Below are 13,661 nucleotides of genomic sequence, written 5' to 3' on the forward strand. Positions count from 1 at the left end.
GAGCACCCCAAGCCGGAAAAAGGACCACAAGCCCGAAAAAGAACACCAAGCCTGCAAAAGGACCCCAAGCTCGAAAAAGCACCACAAGACTACAAGCTTGAAAGAGAATCCCAAGCCCGAAAAAGGACCCGAAGCCTGAAAAAGGATCCCCAAGCCCGAAAAATGACCCCAGGCCCGAAAAAAACCACAAGCCCGAAAAGGACCCCATGCCTGAAAAGCACCCCAAGCCCGAAAAAGGACCATAAGCCGGAAAAAGGACCACAAGACTACTAGCTTGAAAGAGGATCCCAAGCCCGAAGAGGAACCCAAGCCCGAAAAAGGAACCCAAGCCCAAAAAAGGACCCTAAGCCCTAAAAATGAACCTATGCCCGAAAAAGGACCCCAAGCCCGAAATAGACCCCTAGCCCGAAAAAGGATCCCAAGCCCGAAAAGGAATCCAAGCCCGGAAAAGGACCATAAGCCGGTTAAAGGACCACAATACTACAAGCTTGAAAGAAGACCCCGAACCCGAAAGAGACCCCAAGCCCGAAAGAGGACCCAAAGCCCGAAAAATGAACAGAAGCCCGGAAAAGACCCCAAGCCTGAAAAAGGATCCCAAGCCCGAAAATGACCCCAAGCCCGAAAAAGACCACAAGCCCGAAAAAGGACTCCAAGCCTGAAAAGCACCCCTAGCCCGAAAATCGACCATAAGCCGGAAAAAGGACCTCAAGACTACAAGCTTGAAAAAGGAAACCAAGCCCGAAAAAGGACCCCAAGCCCGAAAAAGGACCCCAAGGCCCATAAAGGACCCCAAGCCCGAAAAAGGACCCCAAGCCCGAAAAAGGAATCCAAGCCCGGAAAAGGACCATAAGCCGGAAAAAGGACCACAATACTACAAGCTTGAAAGAAGACCTCAAGCCCGAAAGGGACCCCAAGCCCGAAAGAGGACCCCAAGCCCGAAAATTGAACCGAAGCCCGGAAAAAGACCACAAGCCCGAAAAAGGACTCCAAGCCTGAAAAAGGATCCCAAGCCCGAAAAATGACCCCAAGCCCGAAAAATATACACAAAATCGAAAAAGGACCACAAGCCCGAAAGAGACCCCAAGCCCGAAAAAACCCCAAGCCTAAAAAGGGACCCCAAATACAAGCCCACAAAAAGGACCCACAAGCCCAAAAAAGGACCCAAAGCCCGAAATAGACCCCAAGCCCAAAAAAGTACTTCAAGCCCGAAAAGGACTCCAAGCCCGAAAAGGACTCCAAGCCCGAAAAAGGACCCCAAGCCCGAAAAAGAAGCCAAGCCCGAAAAAACCACAAGCTCGAAAAGGACCCCAAGCCTGAAAAAGGACCCCAAGCCCGCAACAGGACCCCAAGCCTGAAAAAGGACCACAATACTACAAGCTTGAAAGAGGACCCCAAGTTCGAAAATGGACCCCAAGCACGAAATAGGACCCTAAGCCCGAAAAAGATCCCAAGCCCAAAAAAGGACCTCAAGCCCGCAAAGGACCACAAGCCCGAAAAAGGAGTCCAAGCCCGAAAAAGACAACATAACCGAAAAACGACCCCAAGCCTGAAAAAGGACCCCAAGCCTGAAAAAGCACACCAAGCCCGAAAAAGCAACAAAAGCCCGTAAAAGGACCCCAAGTTCTAAAATGGACCCCAAGCCCGAAATAGGACACGAAGCTTGAAAAAGACCGCAAGCCCGAAAAGGACCCCAAGCGCGAAAAAGGACCCCAAGCCTGAAAAGCACCAGAAGCCCGAAAAAGGACCATAAGCCATAAAAAGGACCACAAGACTACAAGCTTGAAAGAGGAAATAAAGCCCGAAAAGGACCCCAAACCCGAAAAAGGACCCCAAGCCCGAAAAGGACCCCAAGCCCGAAAAAGGACCCCAAGCCCGAAAAAGGATCCCAAGCCCGATAAATGACCCCAAGCCCGAAAAATAAACCCAAGATCGAAAAAGGACCACAAGCCCGAAAAAGACCCCATGCCCGAAAAAGACCCCAAGCCTAAAAAGGCACCCAAATCCAAAAAGAGGTTCACAAGCCCAAAAAAGGACCCAAAGCCCGAAAAAGACCCTAACCTCGAAAAACACCCCAAGCCCCAATAAACCACCCCAAGGCCGAAAAGACCCGAAATCCGAAAAGGACCCAAAGCCCGCAAAACCACCCCAAGCCCAAAAAAGTACCTTAAGCCCGAAAAGGACTCCAAGCTTGAAAAAGACCCCAAGCCGGAAAAAGAAACCAAGCACGAAAAAGAGCCACAAGCCCGTAAAAGATCACAAGCTCCAAAAGGACCCCAAGCCCGCAACAGGACCCAAAGTCCGAAAAAGGACCACAAGACTATAAGCTTGAAAGAGGACCGCAAACCCAAAAAAGGACCCCAAACCCTTAAAAGGACCCCAAGGCCGAAAAAGACCACAAGCCCGAAAAACGACCCTAAGACCGAAAAAGTACCATTAGCCGGAAAAAGGACCACAAGACTATAAGCTCGAAAGAGGAAACCAAGCCCGAAAAGGACCCCAAGCCCGAGAATGGACTTCAAGCCCGAAAAATTAACCTAAGCCCGAAAAAGGACCCCAAGCCCGAAAAAGGACCCAAAGTTCGTAAAAAGACCCCAGGCCTAACAAAGGACCCAATCCCGAAAAAGAATCCTAGCTCGAAAAAGGACCCCAAGCCCGGAAAAGGACTCCACGCCCAGAAAAGGACCATAAGCCGCAAAAAGAACCACAATACTACAAGCTTGAAAGAAGACCCCAAGCCCGAAAGGGACACCAAGCCCGCAAGAGGACCCCAAGCCCGAAAAATGAACAGAAGCCCGGAAAAAGACCCCAAGCCCGAAAAATGACCCCAAGCCCGAAAAAACCACAAGCCCGAAAAAGAACCCCAAGCCTGAAAAGCACCCCAAGCCCGAAAAAGGACCATAAGCCGGAAAAAGGACCACAAGACTACAAGCTTGAAAGAGGATCCCAAGCCCGAAAGGGAACCCAAGCCCGAAAATGACCCCAAGCCCTCAAAAGGACCCCAAGCCCGTAAAATGAACCTATGCCCGAAAAAGGACCCCAAGCTCGAAAAAGGACCCCAAGCCCGAAAAAGGTCCCCAAGTTCGTAAAAGGACCCCAAGCCTGAAAAAGGACCCTAGCCCGAAAAAGACCCCTACCCCGAAAAAGGACCCCAAGCCCGAAAAAGGACTCCAAGCCCGGAAAAGGACCATAAGCCGGAAAAAAGGACCACAATACTACAAGCTTAAAAGAAGACCCCAAACACGAAGAAGACCCCAAGCCCGAAAGAGGACCGCAAGCCCGAAAAATGAACCCAAGCCCGGAAAAAGACACCAAGCCTGGAAAAGTATCCCAAGCCCGAAAAAGACTCCAAGTCCGAACAAGACCACAAGCCCGAAAAAGGACCACAAGCCTGAAAAGCACTCCTAGCCCGAAAAAGGACCATAAGCCGGAAAATGGACCACAAGACTACAAGCTTGAAAGAGGAAACCAAGCCCGAAAAGGACCCCAAGCCCGAAAAAGAACCCCAAACCCGAAAAAGAACCCCAAGCCCGAAAAAGAACCCCAAGCCCGAAAAAGAACCCCAAGCCCGAAAAAGAACCCCAAGCCCGAAAAAGAACCCCAATCCCGAAAAAGGACCCAAAGCCCGAAAAAGACCCCAAGCTCGAAAAACACCCGTAGACCGAAAAAACCACCCCAAGACCGAAAAGGACCCCAAGCCCGAAAAAGGACCCCAAGTTCGAAAATAGACCCCGAACCCGAAAAAGGACCCAAAGCCCGAAAAAGACCCCAAGCCCAAAAAAGAACCCCAAGCCTGAAAAAGAACCCCAATACCGAAAAAGGACACAAAGCCCGAAAAAGACCCCAAGCTCGAAAAACCACCCCAAGACCGAAAAGGATTCCAAGCCCGAAAAAGGACCCCAAGCCCGAAAAAGAAGCCAAGCCCGAAAAATTGCCAAAAGTCGGAAAAGGACCACAAGCTCGAAAAGGACTCCAAGCCTGAAAAAGGACCCCAAGCCCGCAACAGGACCCCAAGCCCGAAAAAGGACCACAAGACTACAAGCTTGAAAGAAGACCCCAAGTTCGAAAATGGAACCTAAGCTCGAAATAGGACCCTAAGCCCGTAAAAGACCCCAAGCCCAAAAAAGTACCTCAAGCCCGAAAAAGACCACACGCCCGAAAAAGGAGTCCAAGCCCGAAAAAGATCACAAGCCCGAAAAACGACCCCAAGCCTGAAAAAGGACCCCAAGCCTGAAAAAGCACCCCAAGCCCGAAAAAGCACCAAAAGCCCATAAAAGGACCTTAAGTTCAGAAAAGGACCCCAAGCCCGAGAGAGACCTCAAGCCCGAAAAAGGACACGAAGCTTGAAAAAGACCACAAGCCCAAAAAAGCACCCTAAGCCCGAAAAAGGACCCTAAGCCCGAAAAAGGACCACAAGCCCGAAAAAGATCATAAGCCGGAAAAAGGACCACCAGACTACAAGCTTGAAAGAGGAAATCAAGCCCGAAAAGGACCCCAAGCCCGAAAAAGGACCCCAAACCCGAAAACGACCCCAAGCCCGAAAAAGGACCCCAAGCCCGAAAAAGGATCCCAAGCCCAGAAAAGGACCATAAGCCGGAAAAAGGACCACTATACTACAAGCTTGAAAGAAGACCCCAAGCCCGAAAGGGACCCCAAGTCCGAAAGAAGACCTCAATCCCGAAATATGAACCGAAGCCCGGAAAAGGACCCCAAGCCTGAAAAAGGATCCCAAGCCCGAAAAATGACCCCAAGCCCGAAAAATGAACCCAATATCGAAAAAGTACCAGAAGCCCGAAAAGACCCCAAGCCCGAAAAGGACCCCAAGCCCGAAAAATGTCCCCAAGCCCGAAAAAGGACCCTAAGCTCGAAAAAGACCCCAAGCCTAAAAAAGTACCTCAAGCCCGAAAAGGACTCCAAGCCCGAAAGAGGACCTTAGGCCCGAAAAAGAAGCCAAGCCCGAAAAAGCACCAAAAGCCCGTAAAAGGACTCCAAGTTCTAAAAAGGGCCCCAAGCACGAAAAAGACCCCAAGCCCGAAAAAGGACACGAATCTTGAAAGAGACCACAAGCCCGAAAAAGGACCCTAAGCCCGAAAAAGGACCCCAAGCCCGAAAAAGGACCACAAGCCCGAAGAAGGACCATAAGCCGAAAAAGGGCCACAAGACTAAAAGCATGAAAGAGGACCGCAAGCCCGAAAAAGTCCCCCAAGCCCGAAAAAGGACCCCAAGCACGAAAGAGGATCCCATGCCCGAAAAAGGGCCCCAAACCCTACAAAGGACCCCAAGCCCGAATAGGACACCAAGCCCGAAAAAGACTCCCGAAAAAGCATCCCAAGCCCGAAAAAGGACCCCAAGCCCGAAAAAGACCGTAAGGCCGCAAAATAGCCCCATGCTTAAAAAAGCACCCCAAGCCCGAAAAGGACGACAAACCCAAAAATGGACCCCAATCCTAAAAAAGACCCCAAGCCCGAAAAAGGACCCCAAGTTCGAAAAAGAAATCCAAGTTCGAAAAAGGATCCTAAGCTCGAAAAAGGATTTCAAGCACGAAAAAGTACCTCAAGTTCGAAAAAAACCTCAAGCCCGAAAAAGGACCCCAAGCCCGAAAAAGTACTCCAAACCCGAAAAATGACCCTAAGCCCGAGAAAGGACCCTAACCCTGAAAAAGGACCCTAATCATAAAAAGGACCCCAAGTTCGAAAAAGACCCCAATATTGCAGAAGGACCCCAGGCCCGAAAAAAGACCTCAAGATCGCAAATAACCCAATTTTCGAAAAGGACCCCAAGATCAAAAAAGGACCCCAAGCCCGAAAATTTACCTCAAGCCCAAAAAAGGATCCCAAGCCCGAAAAAGGACCCCAAGCCAGAATAGGACCCCCAGCTCGAAAAAGACCCTAATCCCGACAAAGAACCCAAGCCCTACAACGAACCCCAAGCCCGAAAAAGGACCCTAAGCCCGAAAAAGAACCCCCAGCATGAAAAAAGACCCCAACCCTGAAAAAGAACCCCAAGCATGAAAACACCCCAAGCCCAAAAAAGAACCCCAAGCACGAAATAGTAGCCCTAACCCGAAAAAGGACCCCACGCCCACGACAGGACCCCACGCCCTAACCCGAAAAAGGACCCCAAGCATAAAAAGGACACCAAGCTCGAAAGAGACCCCAAGACCGAAAAATGATCCCAAGACCGAAAAAGGACCACAAGCCCAAAAAAACCCCAAGTTCGAAAAAGGATCCCAAACCCGAAAAAAAGACCCCAAGCCCGAAAATTTTGCTCAAGTCCGAAAAAGGACCCCAAGCCCGATAAAGGATCCCAAGCCCGACAAAGAACCCCATGCACGAAATAGCACCCCAAGCCCGAAAAAGAACCGCAAGCATGAAAACGACCCCAATCCCGAAAAAGGACCCCAAGACCTAAAAAGGACCCCAAGCCTGAAGAGGACCCCAAGCTTCAAAAGGACCCCAAGTACGAAAAAGGACCCCAAGCCCGAAAAAGGACCACTAGCCCGAATAGGACCAAAAGGCGACAAGCCTGAACGAGAACCCCAAGCCCGAAAAGGACCTCTAGCACGAAAAAGGACCCCAAGCCTGAAAAAGGACCCCAAGCCTGAAAAAGGACTCGAAGCCTGACAAAGCACCCAAAGCACAAAAAACGACCCCAAGCCCGCAAAAGACCACAAGATTGAAGAAAGACCCCAAGCCCGAAAAAGGACCACAAGCCCGAAAAAGCGGCCCAAGCCCGAAAAAGTACCTCAAGCCCGAAAAAGGACCCAAACTCGAAAAATACCACAAGCCCGCAAAAGGGCCCCCAGCCTGAAAAATCACTCCAAGCCCGAAAAAGGAAGCCAAACCCGAAAAAGACCCCAAGCCCGAAAAAGGACTCCAAGCTGGAAAAAGCACCCAAAGCCCGAAAAAGGACGACAAGCCTGACAAAGACCACAAGCGCGAAAAAGGACCCTAAGCCTTCAAAAGCAGCTCAAGCCCGAAAAACAACGACAAGCCTGAAAAAGGACCCCAAGCATGAAAAAGACCACATGCACGAAAAAGAACCCCAAGCACGAAAAATGACCCTTAGTTCGAAAAAGGACACCAAGCCCGATGAAAACCCCAAGCCCGAAAAACACAACAAGTTTGAAAAGCACAAAAAGCTCGAAAAAGGACCCCAAATCCGAAAAAGAACACCAAGCTGAAGAAGGACCCCAAGCCTGAAAAAGGATCCGAAGCCTGAAAAAGCACCCAAAGCCCAAAAAACGACCCCAAGCCCGAAAAAACCACAAGATTGAAGAAGGACCCCAAATCCGGAAAAGGACCACAAGCCCGAAAAAGGACCCCAAGCCCGAAAAAGAGGCCCAAGCCCTAAAAAGTACCCTAAGCCCGAAAAAGGACCCCAAGCCTGAAAAAGGATCCGAAGCCTGAAAAAGCACCCAAAGCCCAAAAAACGACCCCAAGCCCGAAAAAACCACAAGATTGAAGAAGGACCCCAAATCCGGAAAAGGACCACAAGCCCGAAAAAGGACCCCAAGCCCGAAAAAGAGGCCCAAGCTCTAAAAAGTACCCTAAGCCCGAAAAAGGACCACAAACTCAAAAAAGACCACAAGCCCGCAAAAGGGCCCCAAGCCTGAAAAATCACTTCAAGCTGGAAAAAGAATAACAAGCCCAAAAACGGAAGCCAAACCCGAAAAAGACCCTAACCCCGAAAAAGGACCCCAAGCTCGAAAAAGGACCCCAAGTCCGAAAAAGGACCCCAAGCCCGGAAAAGGACCGCAAGCCCGGAAAAGGACCACAAGTCCGAAAAAGGATCCCAAGCTTGAAAAAGCACCCAAAGCCCGAAAAGGGACGACAAGCCTGACAAAGACCACAAGCGCGAAAAAGGACCCTAAGCCTCCAAAAGCTTCTCAAGCCCGAAAAACGACGACAAGCCTGAAAAAGGACCACAAGCCTGAAAAAGGACCACAAGCCCGAAAATGACCACAAGTTCCAAAATGGACCCCAAGCCCGAAAAACACAAGCCCGAAAAGCACAAAAAGCCCGAAAAAGGACCCCAAGCCCGAAAAAGGACCCCAAGCTCGAAAAGGGCTCTAAGCCCGAAAAAGACCCCAAGCCCAAAAAAGGACCCCAAGCCCGAAAAAGGACCCCAAACCCGAAAAAGGACCCCCAGCCCGTAAAAAACCCAAGTCCAAAAAATGGACTCCTAGCTCAAAAAGTGATCCCAAGCCCTAAAAAGGACACAAAGCCCGAAAAAATCCCAAGCCTGAAAAGGACCACGAACCCGGAAGAGAAACTTAAGCCTGAAAAAGCATCTTAAGCCCAAAATAGGACGACATGCCCAACAAAGAACCACTAGCCCAAAAAGGACCCCAAGCCCGAAAAAGGACCCCAACTTCGAAAAAGGACCCAAGCCCGAAGAAGGACCATAAGCCCGAAAAGGGACCACAAGACTACAGCCTGAAAGTAGACCACATGCCGAAACCACTTGCCACCACCGAAAAGGATCCCAAGCCCCAAAAAGGACCCCAAGCCCGAAAAACGACCCCAAGCCCGAAGAAGGACCCCAGGCCCGAAAAAGGACCCCAAGCCCGAAAAGGGACCCCAAGCCCGAAAAAGTCCACAAGCCCGACAGAGGGCCCAAGCCTGACAGAGCACCCCGAGCCCGAAAAAGGACTACAAGCCCGAAAAAGCGCCCAGCCCGAAAAAGACCACAAGCCCGTAAATGGACCCCAAGCCTAAAAAAGCACTTCAAGCTCGAAAAATGACGACAAACTTGAAAAAGGACCCCAAGCCCGAAAGAGGACCACAAGCCCGAAAAAGAACCCCAAGTTCGAAAAACGACCCCTGTCCCGAAAAAGGAACCCAAGCCAGAAAAACACCACAGGCCCGAAAAAGGACCCCAAGCACGAAAAAGGACCACAAGCCCGAAAAAGGACCACAAGCACGAAAAAGACCACAAGCCCCCAAAAGGGCCTCAAGCCTTAAAAACCACCCCAAGCACGAAAAGGGACGACAATCCCGAAAAAGGAACCCAAGCCTGAAAATGGACCACAAGCCCGAAAAAGGACGACAATCCCAAATAAGGACTCCAAACCCGAAAAAGGGCTCCAAGACCGAAAAAGATTCCAAGATCGAAAAATACCCAAAGCACGAAAAAGACCCTAAGCCCGATAAAGGACCTAGAGTTCGAAAAAGGACCCCAAGCCCAGAAAATGGAATGGAAAAAATGGAAACAGGATCCCAAGCCTGCAAAAGGTCCGCAAGCCCAACAAAGAACCCCAAGCCCGAAGAAGGACCCCAAGCACAAAGAATGTTCCCAAACCCAAAATGGACCCCAAGTCCGAAAAAGGGGTCAAAGTACAAAAAAGGACCCCAAACCCGAAAAAGACCACAAGCCCGAAAAAGACTCCAAGCCCGAAAAAGAACCATATGTCCGAAAAGGGACCACAAGACTACAAGCCTTAAAGTGGATCCCAAGCCCGAAAAGGACCCCAAGCCCGAAAAAGGACCTCAAACCCAAAAGAGGATCCCAAGCTTAAAAAATGACCCGAAGCCCAACAAAGAACCCCAAGTCCGAAAAAGACCCCAAGCACGAAAAAGGATCTTAAATCCAAAAAGGACCCCAAGCCCCAAAAAGGGGCCCAAGCCCGAAACGGGACCCCAAGCCCGAAAATGACCCCAAGCCCGAAAAAGACCACAAGCCAGAGAAAGGACCCAAAACCAAAAAAAGCGCCTCACGCCCGAAAATGACGACAAGCATGAAAAACGACCCCAAGCCCGAAAAAGGAGCACAAGCCCGAAAAACGACCCCAAGTTCGAAAAACGACCCCAAGGCCGAAAAAAAACCCAAGCCCGAAAAACACCACAAGCACGATAAAGGACCCAAGAACGAAAAAGGACCCCAAGCCAGAAAAAGGACCCCAAGTTCGAAAAAGGACCCAGAGTTCGAAAAAGACCACAAGCCCCAAAAAAGGCCCCAAGCCTGAAAAAGGACGACAATCCCAAAAAAGAACCCCACGCCCGAAAAAGACCCCAAGCCTGAAAAAGGACCCCAAGTTCGAAAGAGACTCCAAGATCGAAAAGACCCCAAGGCCGAAAAAGACCTCAAGCCCAAAAAAGGACCCCAAGTTCGAAAAAGGACCCCAAGCCCGAAAAAGCACACCAAGTCCGAAGAAGACCCCAAGCCCAAAAAAATACCTCAAGCCCGAAAAAGGACCACAAGCCCGAAAGAGGACCACAAGCCCCCAAAAGGGCCCCAAGCCTGAAAATGCACTCCAAGCCCGAAAAGGGACGACAATCCCGAAAAAGAACCCCAAGCTCGAAAAAGGACCCCAAGCCTGAAAAAGGACCCCAAGGCCGAAAAAGAACGACAATCCCAAATAAGGACCCCAAACCCAAAAAAGGGCCCAAGACCAAAAAAGGGCCCCAAGCCCCAAAAAGACCCCAAGTTCGAAAAAGACTCCAAGATCGAAATAGACCCAAAGCACGAAAAAGACCCTAAGCCCGATAAAGGACCTAGAGTTCGAAAAAGGACCCCAAGCCCAGAAAAGGTACCCCAAACCCGAAAAAGTACCTCAAGCCCGAAAAAGAACCCCAAGCCCGAAAGAGACCCCAAGCTCGAAAAACACATCAAGACCGAAAAAGACCCCAAACCCAAAAAAGGACCCCAAGTTCTAAAAAGGACCGCAAGCCCGAAAGAGGACCCCAATCCCGAAAAAGACCCCAAGTCCGAAAAAGAGCCACAAGCCCGAAAAAGGACCCAAGGCACGAAAAAGGACCCCAAGTCCGAAAAAGGACCCCAAGCCCGAAAAAGACCCTAAGGCCGATAAAGTACCCCAAGTTCGAAAAAGGACCCCAAGCCCGAAAAAGGACCCCAAACCCGAAAAAGTACCTCAAGCCCGAAAAAGTACCTCAAGCCCGGAAAAGACCTCAAGCTCGAAAAACTCCTCAAGACCGTTGAAGACCCCAAACCCAAAAAATGACCCCAAGTTCGAAAAAGGACCCCCAGCCCGAAAAGTTCGAAAAAACCCCAGCCTGAAAAAAGATCCCAAGCCCGAAAAAGGACCGCAAAACTACACGCCTGAAAGAGGACCCCAAGTCCGAAAAAGGAACCCAAGCCCGAAAAATAAAATCTCAAGCCCGAAAAAGACCACGAGCCCGGAAAAGAAACCCACGCCTGAAAAAGTACCCCAAGCCCGAAAAAGAACGACAAGCCCTAAAAAGGACCCCAAGCCCGAAAAAGACCACAAGCCCGAAAAAGGACCCCAACTTCGAAAAAGAACCCAAAGAACTTCGAAGCCAGAAAACGGACCCCAAGTCCAACAAAGAACCCCAAGCCCGAAAAAGGACCCCAAGTACGAAAAAGGACCCCAAGCACGAAAAAGGATCCAAAACCCAAAAAGGACCCCAAGCCCGAAAAGGGGGCCCAAGCCAGAAAAAGGACCCCGAGCACGAAAAAGCAGCTCATGCCCGAAAAAGGAATCCAAGCGTGAAAAAGGACCCCAAGCTCGAAAAAGGACCCTAAGCCCGAAAAAGGACTTTAAGCCCGAAAGAAGATCCCAAGCCTGAAAAAAACCCTAAGTCCAACAAAAAACCCGAAGCCCAAAAAAGGACTCCAAGCGCGAAAAAGGATCTTAAATCCAAAAGGGATCCCAAGCCCGAAAAAGGACCCCAAGACCGAAAAAGACCATAAGCCCGCAAAAGGGCCCCAAGCCTGAATAAGCTTCCCAAGCCCGAAAAAGGACGACAAGCCCAAAAAAGGACCCCAAGCCCGAAAAAGACCCCAAGCCCGAAAAAGTCCACAAGCCCGAAAGAGGACCTCAAGCCTGAAAAAGCACCCCGAGCCCGAAAAGGAACTACAAGCCCGAAACCAAGCCAAAAAAACGGACCCCAAGCCAAAAAGCGCCTCAAGCCCGAAAAATGACAAGAATGAAAAAGGACCCCAAGCCCGAAAAAGGAGCACAAGCCCGAAAAACGACTCCAAGTTCCAAAAACAACCCCAAGCTGTAAAAAAGGACCCTAAGCCCGAAAAACACCACAAGCCCGAAAAAGGACCCAATAACGAAAAAGGACCCCATGCCAGAAAAAGGACCACAAGTTCGAAAAAGGACCCCCTGCTCGAAAAAGGACCGAGAGCTCGAAAAAGACAACAGCCCCAAAAAGGGCCCCAAGCCCGAAAAAGGACCCCAAGCCCGAAAAAGAACGACAATCCCAAAAAAGAACCCCATGCCCGAAAAAGACCCCAAGCCTGAAAAAGGACCCCAAGTTCGAAAAAGGACCCCAAGCCCGATAAAGGACGGTAATCCCAAAAAAGGACACCAAACCCGAAAAAGGACCCCAAGCCCGAAAAGGACCCCAAGCCCGAAAAAGGACCATATGTTCGAAAAGGGACCACAAGACTACAAGCCTGAAAGTGGACTTCAAGCCTGAAAAGAACCCCAAGCCCGAAAAATGACCACAAGCCCGAAGCTTAAAAAATGACCCCAAACCCAACAAAGAACCCCAAGTCCGAAAAAGGACCCCAAGCACGAAAAAGGATCTTAAACCCAAAAAGGACTTCAAGCCCGAAAAAGGGGCCCAAGCCCGAAAAAAGACACCAAGCCCGAAAATGGACCCCAAACCCGAAAAAGACCACAAGCCCGCAAAAGGGCACCAAGCCTGAATAAGCTTCCCAAGCCCGAAAAAAGGCGACAAGCCCAAAAAAGGACACCAAACCCGAAAAAGACCCCAGAAAAAGCTTCTGAGCCAGAAAACGGACGACAAGCCCAAAAAAGGACCGCAAGCCCGAAAGAGGACCCCAAGACTGAAAATGCACCCCGAGCCCGAAAAACGACTACAAGCCAGAAAAAGACTCCGAGCCCGAAAACGACCACAAGCCAGAGAAAGGACTCCAAGCCAAAAAAGCGCCTCAAGCCCGAAAAATTACGACAGGCATGAAAAAGGACCCCAAGCCCAAAAAAGGAGCAAAAGCCCGAAAAACGACTCCAAGTTCGAAAAACGACCCCAAGGCCGAAAAAAACCCCAAGCCCGAAAAACACCACAAGCACGATAAAGGACCCAAGAACGAAAAAGGGCCCCAAGCCAGAAAAAGGACCCAGAGTTCGAAAAAGACCACAAGCCCCAAAAAAGGCCCCAAGCCCGAAAAGGACCCCAAGCCCGAAAAAGGACGACAATCCCAAAAAAGAACCCCACGCCCGAAAAAGACCCCAAGCCTGAAAAAGGACCCCAAGTTCGAAAGAGACTCCAAGATCGAAAAAGACCCCAAGGCCGAAAAAGACCTCAAGCCCAAAAAAGGACCCCAAGTTCCAAAAAGGACCCCAAGCCCGAAAAAGCACACCAAGCCCGAAGAAGACCCCAAGCCCAAAAAAGTACCTCAAGCCCGAAAAAGGACCACAAGCCCGAAAGAGGACCACAAGCCCCCAAAAGGGCCCCAAGCCCGAAAATGCACCCCAACCCCGAAAAGGGACGACAATCCCGACAAAGAACCCCAAGCTCGAAAAAGGACCGCAAGCCTGAAAAAGGACCCCAAGCCCGAAAAAGAACGACAATCCCAAATAAGGACCCCAAACCCAAAAAAGGGCCCCAAGACCAAAAAAGGGCCCCAAGCCCCAAAAAGACCCCAAGTTCGAAAAAGACTCCAAGATCGAAATAGACCCAAAGCACGAAAAAGACCCTAAGCCCGAT

Source organism: Topomyia yanbarensis, chromosome 3 (genome assembly GCF_030247195.1).
Source record: "Topomyia yanbarensis strain Yona2022 chromosome 3, ASM3024719v1, whole genome shotgun sequence".
Taxonomy (NCBI): domain Eukaryota; kingdom Metazoa; phylum Arthropoda; class Insecta; order Diptera; family Culicidae; genus Topomyia; species Topomyia yanbarensis.